Raw genomic sequence first — 11930 nt, forward strand, 5'->3', positions numbered from 1 at the left:
GTCGCAGCTGACAGGGCGGAGGGAGGGCCGGGTGGGCAGAACAATGGGAGTGCGGTGCAGGGATTGTGGGAGAGAATCTAGGCTGGAGCCACAGTGTCTGGAGCGCCCCTCCACTCCCCTCATCCAGCTTTTGTTCAGCTGCAAAAGCTATCAGCACTTCCTACTGACACCAACAATAACTCCACACAGCTGGGCCCTTTTTAGCCTGTTTACAGCACATCAAGGCGAGGGGAGAGGGAAGACAGAGGCAGAGGAGGGGAGAGAAAAGTGAAACATATTAGCTCCTGATTTTAACTGACAGAATGGCAATGCCCTCTAACAACTCCCCTTCCCTCCTCTGTTGTTGACACAGAATTCATTTCCCAGTGGACTCTTTACATTTGAGCCGATTATCACTTGCTATTTTATTGCTACGACGGGCTACCGTTTGGGACAGTGTTGTTGCAACATCCTGCAGCCATCCAACAGCAGAAAGGCCACACTTGTCTTTTTGTTTTGTTCAGGACATTGTGCTATATTTGTTCCAGTACACAAACCGTTTCCCAGTAGCGTTTTTCAGGATAAATTGTTCCATTTGGTGGAGAGGAAACGTATTAGCTGATACGCCCTCTTTATCGCCACAGCAAGTAGATCTACAAAAGCACACTACAGGAAGCTGGTGCAGGAATTCACTCAGAGGAAATAGGACATTCCAGCAATGCTTTCACACTTTTGCTGCTGTTATTATTGCTGAGGGGACAATAAGTAGTGCGCATACTACTTCCTGAAACATGAAAGTGACCGAAGCACAATAGTGGTAGAGGAGAATAAATGGTTCCTTAGTCTGAGGATTTTACTTCAGCATGATTATTGAGATGCACTGATGAAAGGAAATGTTCAGGAATTTGATTATGAGAGGAGAGAGCCACATGCAAGTTTTCAACAATTTTTACTCACATACACACAGACACACAGACACACACACACACACACACACACACACACACACACACACACGGGCCATCTCCACGCAGCTGTGGGATTAGTTTCCAGTTCCCTGTCACGCTCTTCCTGTTTGCTTGATAATGATCACACCTGTGTGCAGGTGTGTGGAGAGGCTCACATGGGACTGGGAGGGGTGAGTGCGGTGTCCGATACAAAAACGTTTGCCACACCACAACGTCACATCCCTCCCCAGCTGAGTGATGATTGACTGATGGCTGCTCAGGACTCATAAGCCACAGGCACAAGTGGAGGAAGTTTGTGCTGAATGTGAGGGTTTTGTATACTGGGTGTGTGTCACTGCTTCTGTGGGTGAGTGTTGTGTATGTTTCTGCCTGGATTCCTGGTATGTCCCGCCGTGGCCTGGCACCTCCCTGTGCTGCCCAGCCTCTGTAATGACTGAGGACCGGTGGTTGGGAGTCACTTCCTGTGGGAGTCCTGGATCAGAGATGTGTCATCGGCAGCGCAGACCGGCTGGAGCCTCGCCGCCTGTTGGGTGTTTTTCCTGTGTGCCGGCAGCAGACTGGGTGGGTGGATGGATGCCCTTCCCTGAGAGCCAGGGGCAAGTTACATGAACACTATCTCCATCTGATAGTTGATGTGCGCCGAAGCCTCACAGAGATCCTTGAAGCCCCACAGGTGTCCTCTGCTCTGTGTCCTTGGCCCGGCAGGACTCGCAGGGACAGCTTGGTCTCTGTCTATCTCTTTCTTCTCTTGGCGTTCATGTGTATGTGTGTGCATCCACCGGACCCGGAGCTCACCCCTCCTTTACACCCCTGTGGCCATCTCCCTCCGCCTGGTTCCCACACACACTATCAAAGCCCTTTAATGGCTTCTAATTAGCTCCCCATCTGCTGGTGACAGCGCACTGGTGGCATGCTAAAGCACCCATTGAGAGCATAGGCATTGTGCTCTGGAATACTTTCCACTCCAGTGGCAATTGCCTGGAGAGAGAGCTTTAGTTGGGGGTGTGGGGGCTGTGGGGGGATGCTAGGGTGAGGCTGGGTGAGGAGGGGGTGAGAGGGAGGAGGACGGGATGCTTGGTAGTGTTCTCTACAGTCAGGGGCTTGGGGGAGGGCAGGGGTGGAGGGATGCACAATGGGAGACAGTGTTACGGCTTGTTGCAAATCTAATAACGCCAGAGTCCCTTTTCCGTCCACTGGTCAAACCCCCCCCACCACCACCACCTCCACCACCACCAGCAACTATTTCACATCCCAACTCACCCCTCCCTTTACTTCTCTCACTTTAGCAACAGTTTGCCGCTGACATCACACAGGGGATGGTCGTTGAGTAACATCTGACTTTGCGCCGAGGCCACGGTGAAACTTGCAACACAACCCAGTGAGGTACTCCATTGTCCTGAGGAGCCCCATGGCTATTGCTCCCCTCTTGGACGCAACAATAGGTGCACCTCTATAGAAACTGTAAATGTGGCCTAATGAGGCCTCTTCATTAGCAGAATCTGTCTACGAGTGAATGCGGCCTGTTTGTCAGATCCTATGAGGCCCTCTGCTTTCCAGGACTTCCAGCAGGGCCCAGGGTCCGCTGGTAGCAGAAGGGAGGACCAGCTGTTCCCAGCTGGTGGCCAGAAGATGCCTATGGGGGACTGGCCTGATTGCTGCTGGCCAGCTGCCCCCTGCTATAGGAGAGAGAAAGAGGACAAACAAATAACTGCTTCTGGAGAACCATCAGATCAGCTTCAGCATTGTTTGTCACCAACTTTTTATATATATGTACACACTCGATAAACTCAACGAAATGTCTAAATTAATATATTGTATAAACAATATATTATATCATTATTAAAATATAATAAATAATTAAGATTAATTAAGAATGATTTACTGTTGTGCACAAATTAATCACCTAGCCAAATTCCTTGTAACACACTTACAAACAGCTTCTGATTCTGATTCTGAAAAATCAAGTCCAGGATGTCATCATTAACACCCAACATTAAAGGGTTAAAGGTCATCCACAAATTCCCCTGAGTTTCCTATGGTTTAATAAAATCGATAAAAAGAGCATTGAAATGAAGAGCCGTGGAGATAAACACATATATTTCTAAATACATTAAATTACATTTTATTTTCCCCAGTAGAAGTTGTATTAAGAAACTGAACTAAAGTATAAAAGACGGGGACTCATTCTGGTTGTTTTACGATTCCATGGCAACAGAATGCACTACTTTGAAATGACCACGGATGGCCACGTATCTGTGTGTTTGTCTCTGTGAGTGTGAGACGAATGGTCTGTCACCTGACCTCTTTCTCCGTCCCACACACACACACACACACACACACAAACCCGCACATCCCCACAGCTGCACAGAGGCGTCCAGTCAGCACGGCCAGGGGACATGGGAGCCAAAGCCCAAAGATGGAGCATGGACAGTGGCAGCTGGGGAGCTGACAAAGCCCCATTCAGAGGGCCTAGGCCTGGGGACAATGGCTGGGCCAGGCTGAGCCCTCTCCTCCACTCTTCCACCCAAAGATTAATACTTCAGATGGGCTTCCCGGTGGCAGGCAGGGCTAAAAGGAGAGCCCTCCTGTTTGTCACTGGGCATTGTGCAAGTCGCCTGAGAACCAACCTCTTGGATGGGCTTGACAAATGAGAGCCGCCATTGACAGTGAACAGATTGGGCCTGCCACTTTTGTTTTGATTGTGGAGCGGGTATAATCAAGTTATTTGGGCCTCGGGGAGTTTTTGTTTCTCTCTCCTGATGCTCTTGACACCAAAGTCCCACCTTAACAGCCTCTGCTAGTTCAGCTGTGATCTGAGCCTGCTCAAGTTTCGCCTGTTGTTTGTTGTTTCCCTTTATCAAAGCTGTATAGGGGGCACAACGGCGAGAGGAAGTTAATTTACTTGGGTGTGGGAATCTGGCTATCCATTCATGTGCCCTACAGAATGCAGTGCAGGTGCAACAGGTGTAGGTGTGTGTATTCTTGTCACAGTCAATAGGGCTGCAGTGCAGACATATTGTGATGTTTTCTATGCGGATGTCCCCTGTACACCTGACCTGAATAATGTGTTAAAAGCACAGCTCTAAGAACAGGCTACAGTAACCAGAGACCCTGTTAGGTAAGGGTTGGGGGTAAACACAGGCATCTCAGGTGTAACCCCCTTCAATCCCCACCCCACCCCCCATCCTCTCTTACCTTTCCTCTCAATCGCTGCGAGTGCAGCGCAGGTGTTTAGCCCCCAGCAAGGTAGCATTTCAGGTTAAACTGTAGGAACGCTGCCCCGCCTATAATACTTCGAACTAGAGGTGGCTGCATCTGCACACCTGTGCACCCTGTGTGTGTGTTTGTTCTGCTACTGTGATCACATCACATGATTTCACAACAGGAAATCTTCTACCAGAAAGTCCTGCCAGGTAAGAGATCACTCATTCCTTCAGCATTTCACATGCAAATGTCACTTTAAGCCCCACAGACAAATTAAATAGACCAAACAAATTAATATTCCTCCGCCACTCAACCTTTTGATTGTTTGACCAAGCAACAAGCAAGGATAGAGCGTTTGTTTTTCATATGCTGTGGCTACAGTGAGGGAGGCCTGGGGCCATCTGCCCTGTCTGTTGTCCCGGTGTTATTGCTGTGCATCGACCAGCCATTCTCACGATGAAGGAATGTGCCCTCCTTGTAAACATGCATCGACCCCCCGCAAGAGCCACAAGCTCCATTCCCTGTTCCCTACTCTCATCCGCCTAACCCCCCCCCCCCCCGGGTCCCTCTACTACCAGTCCCCTCCGCCGCCCAGGATAGACCCTCCCTTGGTTCCCATGTAAAATCAAGAGACACACATCTAAGACAAGTGCCCTGCTTTTCACCCAGGGCCCACTTCCAGGAATCTGCTTGTGTGAAAACTTCGATGCAGCAGAAGGTGCCCTACTTTTAAACTTCATTCTTCTCCCTGGGATTGTTTCAGGGGCTTTAACAAAAGGCGAGAGAGAGCCAGTGCGCGGGTCAGCAGGGGTGTGTGCGTATGTGCATCTAGGTTATACTCGGGTGCATGTGTTTCGCATGCACGCCCGTGTCTATGCGACAGTGTGTATGCCTGTGTGCACGTGAGGGGAGGGTCTGAGGATTATAAAGAGGAAGTGAATGGGAAGTACACACTCAGTGACAAAATAAGAGGGAGACATTCCTTTGCTGCCCCTCCCCTCCTCCTCCTCCCTGCTCCCTCTTTCTCTCCTCTCCCTCCGCTGTGGCAGGGCCCTGGGAAAATCAAACAGGTGGTTTGGGCCTGGCAGGAAAGCTGGCTGGGCCCGGGGTGGGCAGGCCTACAGGCTGCTGGGGGCTATCAAAAGCTCTTAGGCCCAGCTTTAGGCCAGCACTCTGAATGGCCCCGGGCTTCATTATCATGTGAATTCTGGGAACTGCCCCGGGCCCCCAGTAACACCAGTGAGCTGCCCATATGGCGTTCGCTTGGCAACTAGGAGACCCCCCCCTTTCCAGTGCTACTCCTCCATTCCAGCACTCCTGATATCAAAGGAGGACAAGGAGGAGAGGGAGGCAAAGGCCCCGAAAGCCCCCCAGCCCCAGCCTTCTCCTGGGGGGGCTGGACCACACAGTGTAGCACTGGACAGTCCTTAGGGACCCTGGATAACACCGCTGCCCTACAGGGCACTACAGCTAGCCTGGCGCTGGGTGGATTTAGCCATTGAATTAGCATTAAAGACACATTGTAAAGCTGTCAATTTAGCATCAGAGCCCAAGCTTTGACGGAAAAAGATGTCGGCAGCCTCTCCACTCCTCCTTCCACCATACAGTTTCTCACTCCAGACTTTAGAGGACAAATGTTTTCTGAACAATCACTCTTAAGGCCTAGTCACACTAGAGATTGACATGGCAAGTTTGGTGACATAGTGACTTTTTGTCACTAGCTTGTGAACTACTGTAGCTCGCAAGCTAACTTCGAAGCAAGCCAGCAAGTATCACACTACCATAGCTCAGTCACAATAGTTTTGTCCTAAGGCTGTACATCATTTTACACAGTAAGGCTTATCGTAGGGGAATAAAAGCCCTTCAAGCTTGTTAGCTTGGTTGCTAACTGGAAATACTTTGACATGGATTATTCAAAAGATGTATTTGCACCATAGACTACTGTCTCATAGCTGTCTGAAAACCATTCCTTTTTTTGTGAAGTTTGTGACACTAAGTAAAAAGTTGGTGTTGAAACACAGCTAATAGTAAACAATAGCTTTCTTCATTTTAGACCATCCAGCCCTGTTTCCTCAAAGGGCAGCAGTGTCAGAGTGGCTTGCTATTGGTCCACAGCGTATATTCTTGTAAAATAACACAAATTGTGTTGATTTACTCTTCTGGGATGAATTTAATTTAATTGACTTGCCCTAAAATTTGCCCATTTAAATGCTGACGTGACCAGGCCTTTTGTGAGCTGCAGCAGCCAAAACACTCACAATATGATATGACATCTGCAGCAATATGCTGTTGGTGCATTGACCCGAAGCAGCCCCCAGAAGCATTCCAGACACATTAACGGTGACATTTAAAAAAAATCTCAATGAGATCCATGTGAGGTAAAAGAGCTTGTGAGTCATCTGATTTTCCTGGATGAGGACACTTCTGCAGAGGAGATGTCACTTAACAACTGAGCAGGAATGCTGCTCCGGCTGCTGCAGTCAGCCACCTGCGTTATAGTGCAGCGGGGGGGGGAGAGAAGGAGGAAGTGTGTGAGCGCTGGGGGTTATATGTGCCACATGATCTCATGCTGATGAAGAGACTTTGGATGCCTCAAGCATTGTTCATTGTGATACTGAGGTGTGTTTTTTGTGTGTGTGTATGCGCATGGCTGTGAGATTGGGGTGTGATCATAGATTGCATATGTGGATAATCTAGTCAGCTTACTTCACTACTTGCACCTGTGATAAACAAGGCGAGGTATGGAAAACAGAAGAGAGGGAGGAGTGTGTGAGAGGGAGTGAGAGGTACAGGGAGAGAGAGAGAGCCGTAAGCATGAACTGACTTCTGAGGAACTTTTCTGGTGATTCATGCTGTTACACATGGAGCAATTCACTCCCTCTGCAGCTGTGTGGGCCACATGCGCAATATGATTTCACAACATCTTCCCTGTCCTTGGAAATTCCTTTATTTCTTTTCATACAGCCCTCTCACCCCCTTCCCTCCTGTCAGTGAGCTGGCTGTGTTACCCTGACAGAGAGGCAGGTGCACGACTTAGTCATTCTTTTCTTTGCCGATTGGTTTTGTGCTTCACTGAGGCTTTAGGCAGCTAGAAAGGCTTGACCAAAAAGCCCTGTCAGAGTCATGTGTTTATCAGGCGGACAGTAGGCTTCACAGTGGTGCTGCTGGTGATGGTGTTGTTGTAACCACTCAGCTCACCACTCCTCCCTTCGATGTCAACACAGAGCTGGGAACATAACAGTCCGCAGAACTCGAGTGACTCAGCATTTCTAGGTTTTGGTTTATGATTTTCGCCCTACAGTGTGTTTGTTTATCCCTTATCTTTACAGTATCACTCTCCTTCAACAGTTCGGTCAACTTCATGTCCAGTTGTGACCCAGGGGTGGGATCACACCCAGGATGACGTGTGTGTGTTTTTTTTTGTGTGTGTGTGTGTGTGTGTGTGTGTGTGTGTGTGTGTGTGTGTGTGTGTGTGTGTGTGTGTGTGTGTGTGTGTGTGTGTGTGTGTGTGTGCCCACAGCTGCCCCCCTGACCGGCTCCAGCTCTGCAGGAGCAACAGAGCCAGCGTTCAGGCTGTTTACAATAAACCCCGGCTCACAGCAGTATAAGGAAATTAAAGCCGCTTTCGCACTTGGATGCCGCAATGATGCCATGTTCAATTATCCAGGTAACATGATTGTTCCGGGTGGATTAGGCAGCGCTCACGTGAAACATGGCATCTGTGAGACTTTGGTTTTGTCAAAGCTTTGTTGTCTTTCCATAGTAATGCACTTCCACGCAGAAACTAAATGACATAGGGATTGTATATTTAGTTACCCAGCTCTCAGCTTAACTAAAAGTAATAGCAAATGAACATTTTCTTTCTATGACATTCTTGTTTGTGTTTGTACTGTGAATTAAGTAGGGATGCACCACATCTCGACCCTGACATGACCATTCCAAATAAAGTATCGTTTTTTTAGTTACATTTATTCAGTCACAGCAACCAAGCAATCCCTGGACTCATGTTACATGAAATAAATAATGAAATACCCCAATGGTTGCCTTGCAGTGAGGTTTACCAAAAGAGCATAAGAGATCGGATCAGTACTCATAGAACTTGAGGCATCAGAATCTTGTTCTTAAACTGGGAACTGTTTCCTGTGAACTCACTCTTAAAAAACATGATATCAAATAACATTATAACCTGCTGATTGCTTGGAAAGGTGCTTTAACAGTGCCTCAGCTGTGGTTCCAGTGACCAGCTGACAAAAACAATGAAAACTACCATAAGTAAGGTTGAGTTGTGCTTTAACTAAAACCAAGTTAGTTTTCCACTTTTGATTTGGGGATTTTAGGTGGTTGATTAGCATTGAACTGTGTGACTGATACTCGGTAGCTAAAGAGAATAGTGGTGATAGTGAAGCCAGTGATATATGATGGAAATGAAAGACAGAAAGACATTTAGCCTCAATACTTTTTTGGCGTCGCCTGGAATGCGTCCATGTGATGTAAAACAAAAGCTGGCATAAAGTGTCAACTGAGATTTGTAATCTTCTTTAATCTTTAACTGGTCTGATACTTGATTTAGATCAAAATGTTGCAAATTGTACACACATTTGAGTCTTTATTTCAAATAAAAAATGGATTCTGTAGCAACATGTTTGTATACCTTGAACTAAGATATAGGTAAAGTATTGGTATTGAAATAATAATCCTATTGGCTCAAGACATTAGAGTGTAACTTTGAGGTGATTTTGTAAAAATATGTTTAATATGTACATTTTAAGTAACATCTTCAAGTAAGCTCACATTCTCTTTGGTACATCAGATAATTAGGTGGCGGCTTTTATAATAGACTTTTAATGAATATAACCTGTTTGATATAGATGCATAGTATCTGGTAAGAGCTATATTCATTGATTCACGAAGCATTTCAATTCCTAATCCCCCTCTCCACCCACCCACACACACACATATATATATACCTCTTATCCCTCTTCGCGCCAAAAGAGCCAGCAGGATAAACTGAAAGAAAAAGAGAATGGGCCTTCGAATGGCAAGGAATGAGAGTTGAGTTGAGGAACAAGTGAGTGAGTTAGAGAATGAGAAAATGAGAGGGAGAGACAGCATGGATTCTTTTCTTTGGGGCCTTAAAGACATGTTTCCCTCAGATGTTGGCTCTTCTTCAGATGCTAATGGTTCACTCTTATTCCCAAGCTGGGCCTTAGCATAACAATGCAGTGGAAGTGAAAGAGCTAAACCTCTGCTTTCTTTAAGAAGCAAAAGCCGGGCTTTTCTTGTGGACTAACGCCCCTCTCTCTCTTTGTGCTCCCAGTGAAAGGCCTGTGGAACGCAGAGGCAAGGTGATCACAGAGTTTACTGAAAATGAGACTGAAACAACACATGGGCCCCGGGCTGAAATTGCATCGGTGAAGTCATTTTAAGCCAGGAGAAATGACCAAATATAGAGCAGTGAGTTGAATGGCCCCAAGCCAGAGTGCTCACTCTCATGAGTATGATGACAGCGGTCATTTTGAATATTATCAGCTTTTGCTTTCAAAGCTGTGCTGAATTATGTCTGCTGTAAGACTCCAACGCAAATGTTATGACTGTGTGTCTCGTGCTGACTCCAAGACACCAGAGTCCCATCTGAAGTTGCGAGCCTGAAGGGTTTTTGGATGAACTGCGACATGACCTTGATGGGGCCCTAGTAGATACTGTTGGAAGGCCCTGATAGCCTCTGATAGCAAAAGGACAACATAAAGCATTCTGCTTTATCATTCATCGTGGAAAAAATGAACAGGATTGGGTGTAAAGAACATGCAGTATGACACAAAGACACAGGTCACGCTGGCTGTGCCAAGACATGACAACTTATCCTTGTTTGTGCAAAGTCAAACTGTTCCTTCTTACTATTCGTCATTCAATGTTCTGCCTTTCTGCGTGAGCCGCTCTAAGAAATCTGGAGAGATCTCAAAGGGCACATTTTGAGATGTGGTTTCAAGGCTGGCTGGAATTTTACGACTGCATGTTTATGGCATGGACGCCCGTAAAAAAATTGTATGCTGAAAATATATGTACAAGGAATCCAGTGGGAATTCACACGTTTAAAGGAGCAGTCTGTTCATAATGGAAATGAGTTATGATAAAGGATAAGGTAGACTTTATGCATCCGATGCAGGGGAATTACAGTGTCACAGCAGAAAATGGAAGTTCAAAAAAACAGATGCATAAGTCACCTAAAACACTACAATACCATATTTTCAAAGTGAAGCACAAAAAATAAAGGTACCGCAATAGTTCAAAAGTGTTGGGTTGTGATGAGGACAAACAAATACTGGAAGAAACTTCAGTAACTGATACGAGTTAAAAGGTATCAGCGCTCCAAGTGACACGTGAACTCTAAGAAATCCAAATGAGGCTTCATCTGTTGTCCCTCAGGCATCAGGAGGACAATAGTCGATTAAGTACCCCCCAATTACCAGGTTTTAACCCATTAACACCTCTGATGTCCCCCCTCTTTCTCTCTCTCTCTCTGTCCTTGCAGCTCTCCTTCACTCCCCCTCGCTCTTCATGCAGATGAGCAGTCGGCCAGGTGCAACACAGAGGAAGTTAGCACCTCCTGAGCACGGCGACATACTATTTACATGCAAAACGCCGGGCTTAGGCAGAAAATGTGTGAACACAGGTGGGTATGTGAGCGGTGGGGGGAGCCACTAATCTGTTTGTCCTGACGTACTCTGCTTTGCCGTCATAGTGTTGAATCACAGTATTGTGCAATTAGATGACTCATGCCACACACATTTCAATTTTCGAATGTAGGAGATTGCAGAGGATATTGAGAAGCTGAAAATACGCCTCTCCCAGACACAAGCCTGCATTTACTTGTGCTCAATTGGGCTTTTTGTGCTCTTTCATTTGTGTGCGTATATATATGTGTTTGTGTGTGTGTAGGTTCAGAGGAAGTTGGTGGTGGCACCCAGTGTCATTTGAAGCGTAGAGGCTGGCGCCACAGCATCAGGAACATCACTCCCTGGTGCCAGGCTCATTTTTATAAGCGCTCACTAAATGACACACAGCTGGCGGCATGGAGACAGCTGTCACTGCCGTCACTACGCCCTAACTCGTCTCACCCTCCCTCTGTGTGTCTTTCCCTCTCTTTTTTTCTCCTCTCTCACACTCTGGTGTTCAGCTGGGCTGTCTCCCTTCCTCCTCCCGCCTCCCTCCCTTCGGGGTCCAGACTTTGTGGAGCCGAAGCTGCAAAAACTCACTTCCTGTAGCTGGTGCTCACTTCCTTTTCTTTTAGTGGGACTTCCTGTGCTGCCTGTGTGATCAGGCCGGTCAGAGCTGACTCTCTGGGAGAGACTTCCTGATGCACAGACAGCTGGGGAGATAATCCGCTCTTTCTGCCTTTGTCAGGACTTTTTTTTTTCTATCTCTCTTTCTGTGTCTCCAGAGGTCTTCTTTTCCCTCTGTACTGTTTTTTCCATTTAGTCTGCTAAGCTGCAGGTTTATTTTTGATATGAAGCAAAGCAAATCTGATCCCCCAGAGATGGATCATCTTCTGAAAGGGCAGACCTATGAAGGACATCACAGGAAAATGAGCCTAACAGATATCACACACACTAATGATATCAGGACCAGGCACAAAAGCGCAGTTCATATATGCTGATGTGGAGAAAATATCCAGCAAATTTGTGCGAGGCCTTCCCATCCATTAGGGCAGATGTTCACCTCGCCCTCCCCTCTGGCTGCGAGTGGAGGAATGTGGTGGGTGTGGGTGTGTGGGCCCTGGTA

The sequence above is a fragment of the Anoplopoma fimbria genome, chromosome 17, assembly GCF_027596085.1.
Source record: "Anoplopoma fimbria isolate UVic2021 breed Golden Eagle Sablefish chromosome 17, Afim_UVic_2022, whole genome shotgun sequence".
Lineage (NCBI taxonomy): Eukaryota > Metazoa > Chordata > Actinopteri > Perciformes > Anoplopomatidae > Anoplopoma > Anoplopoma fimbria.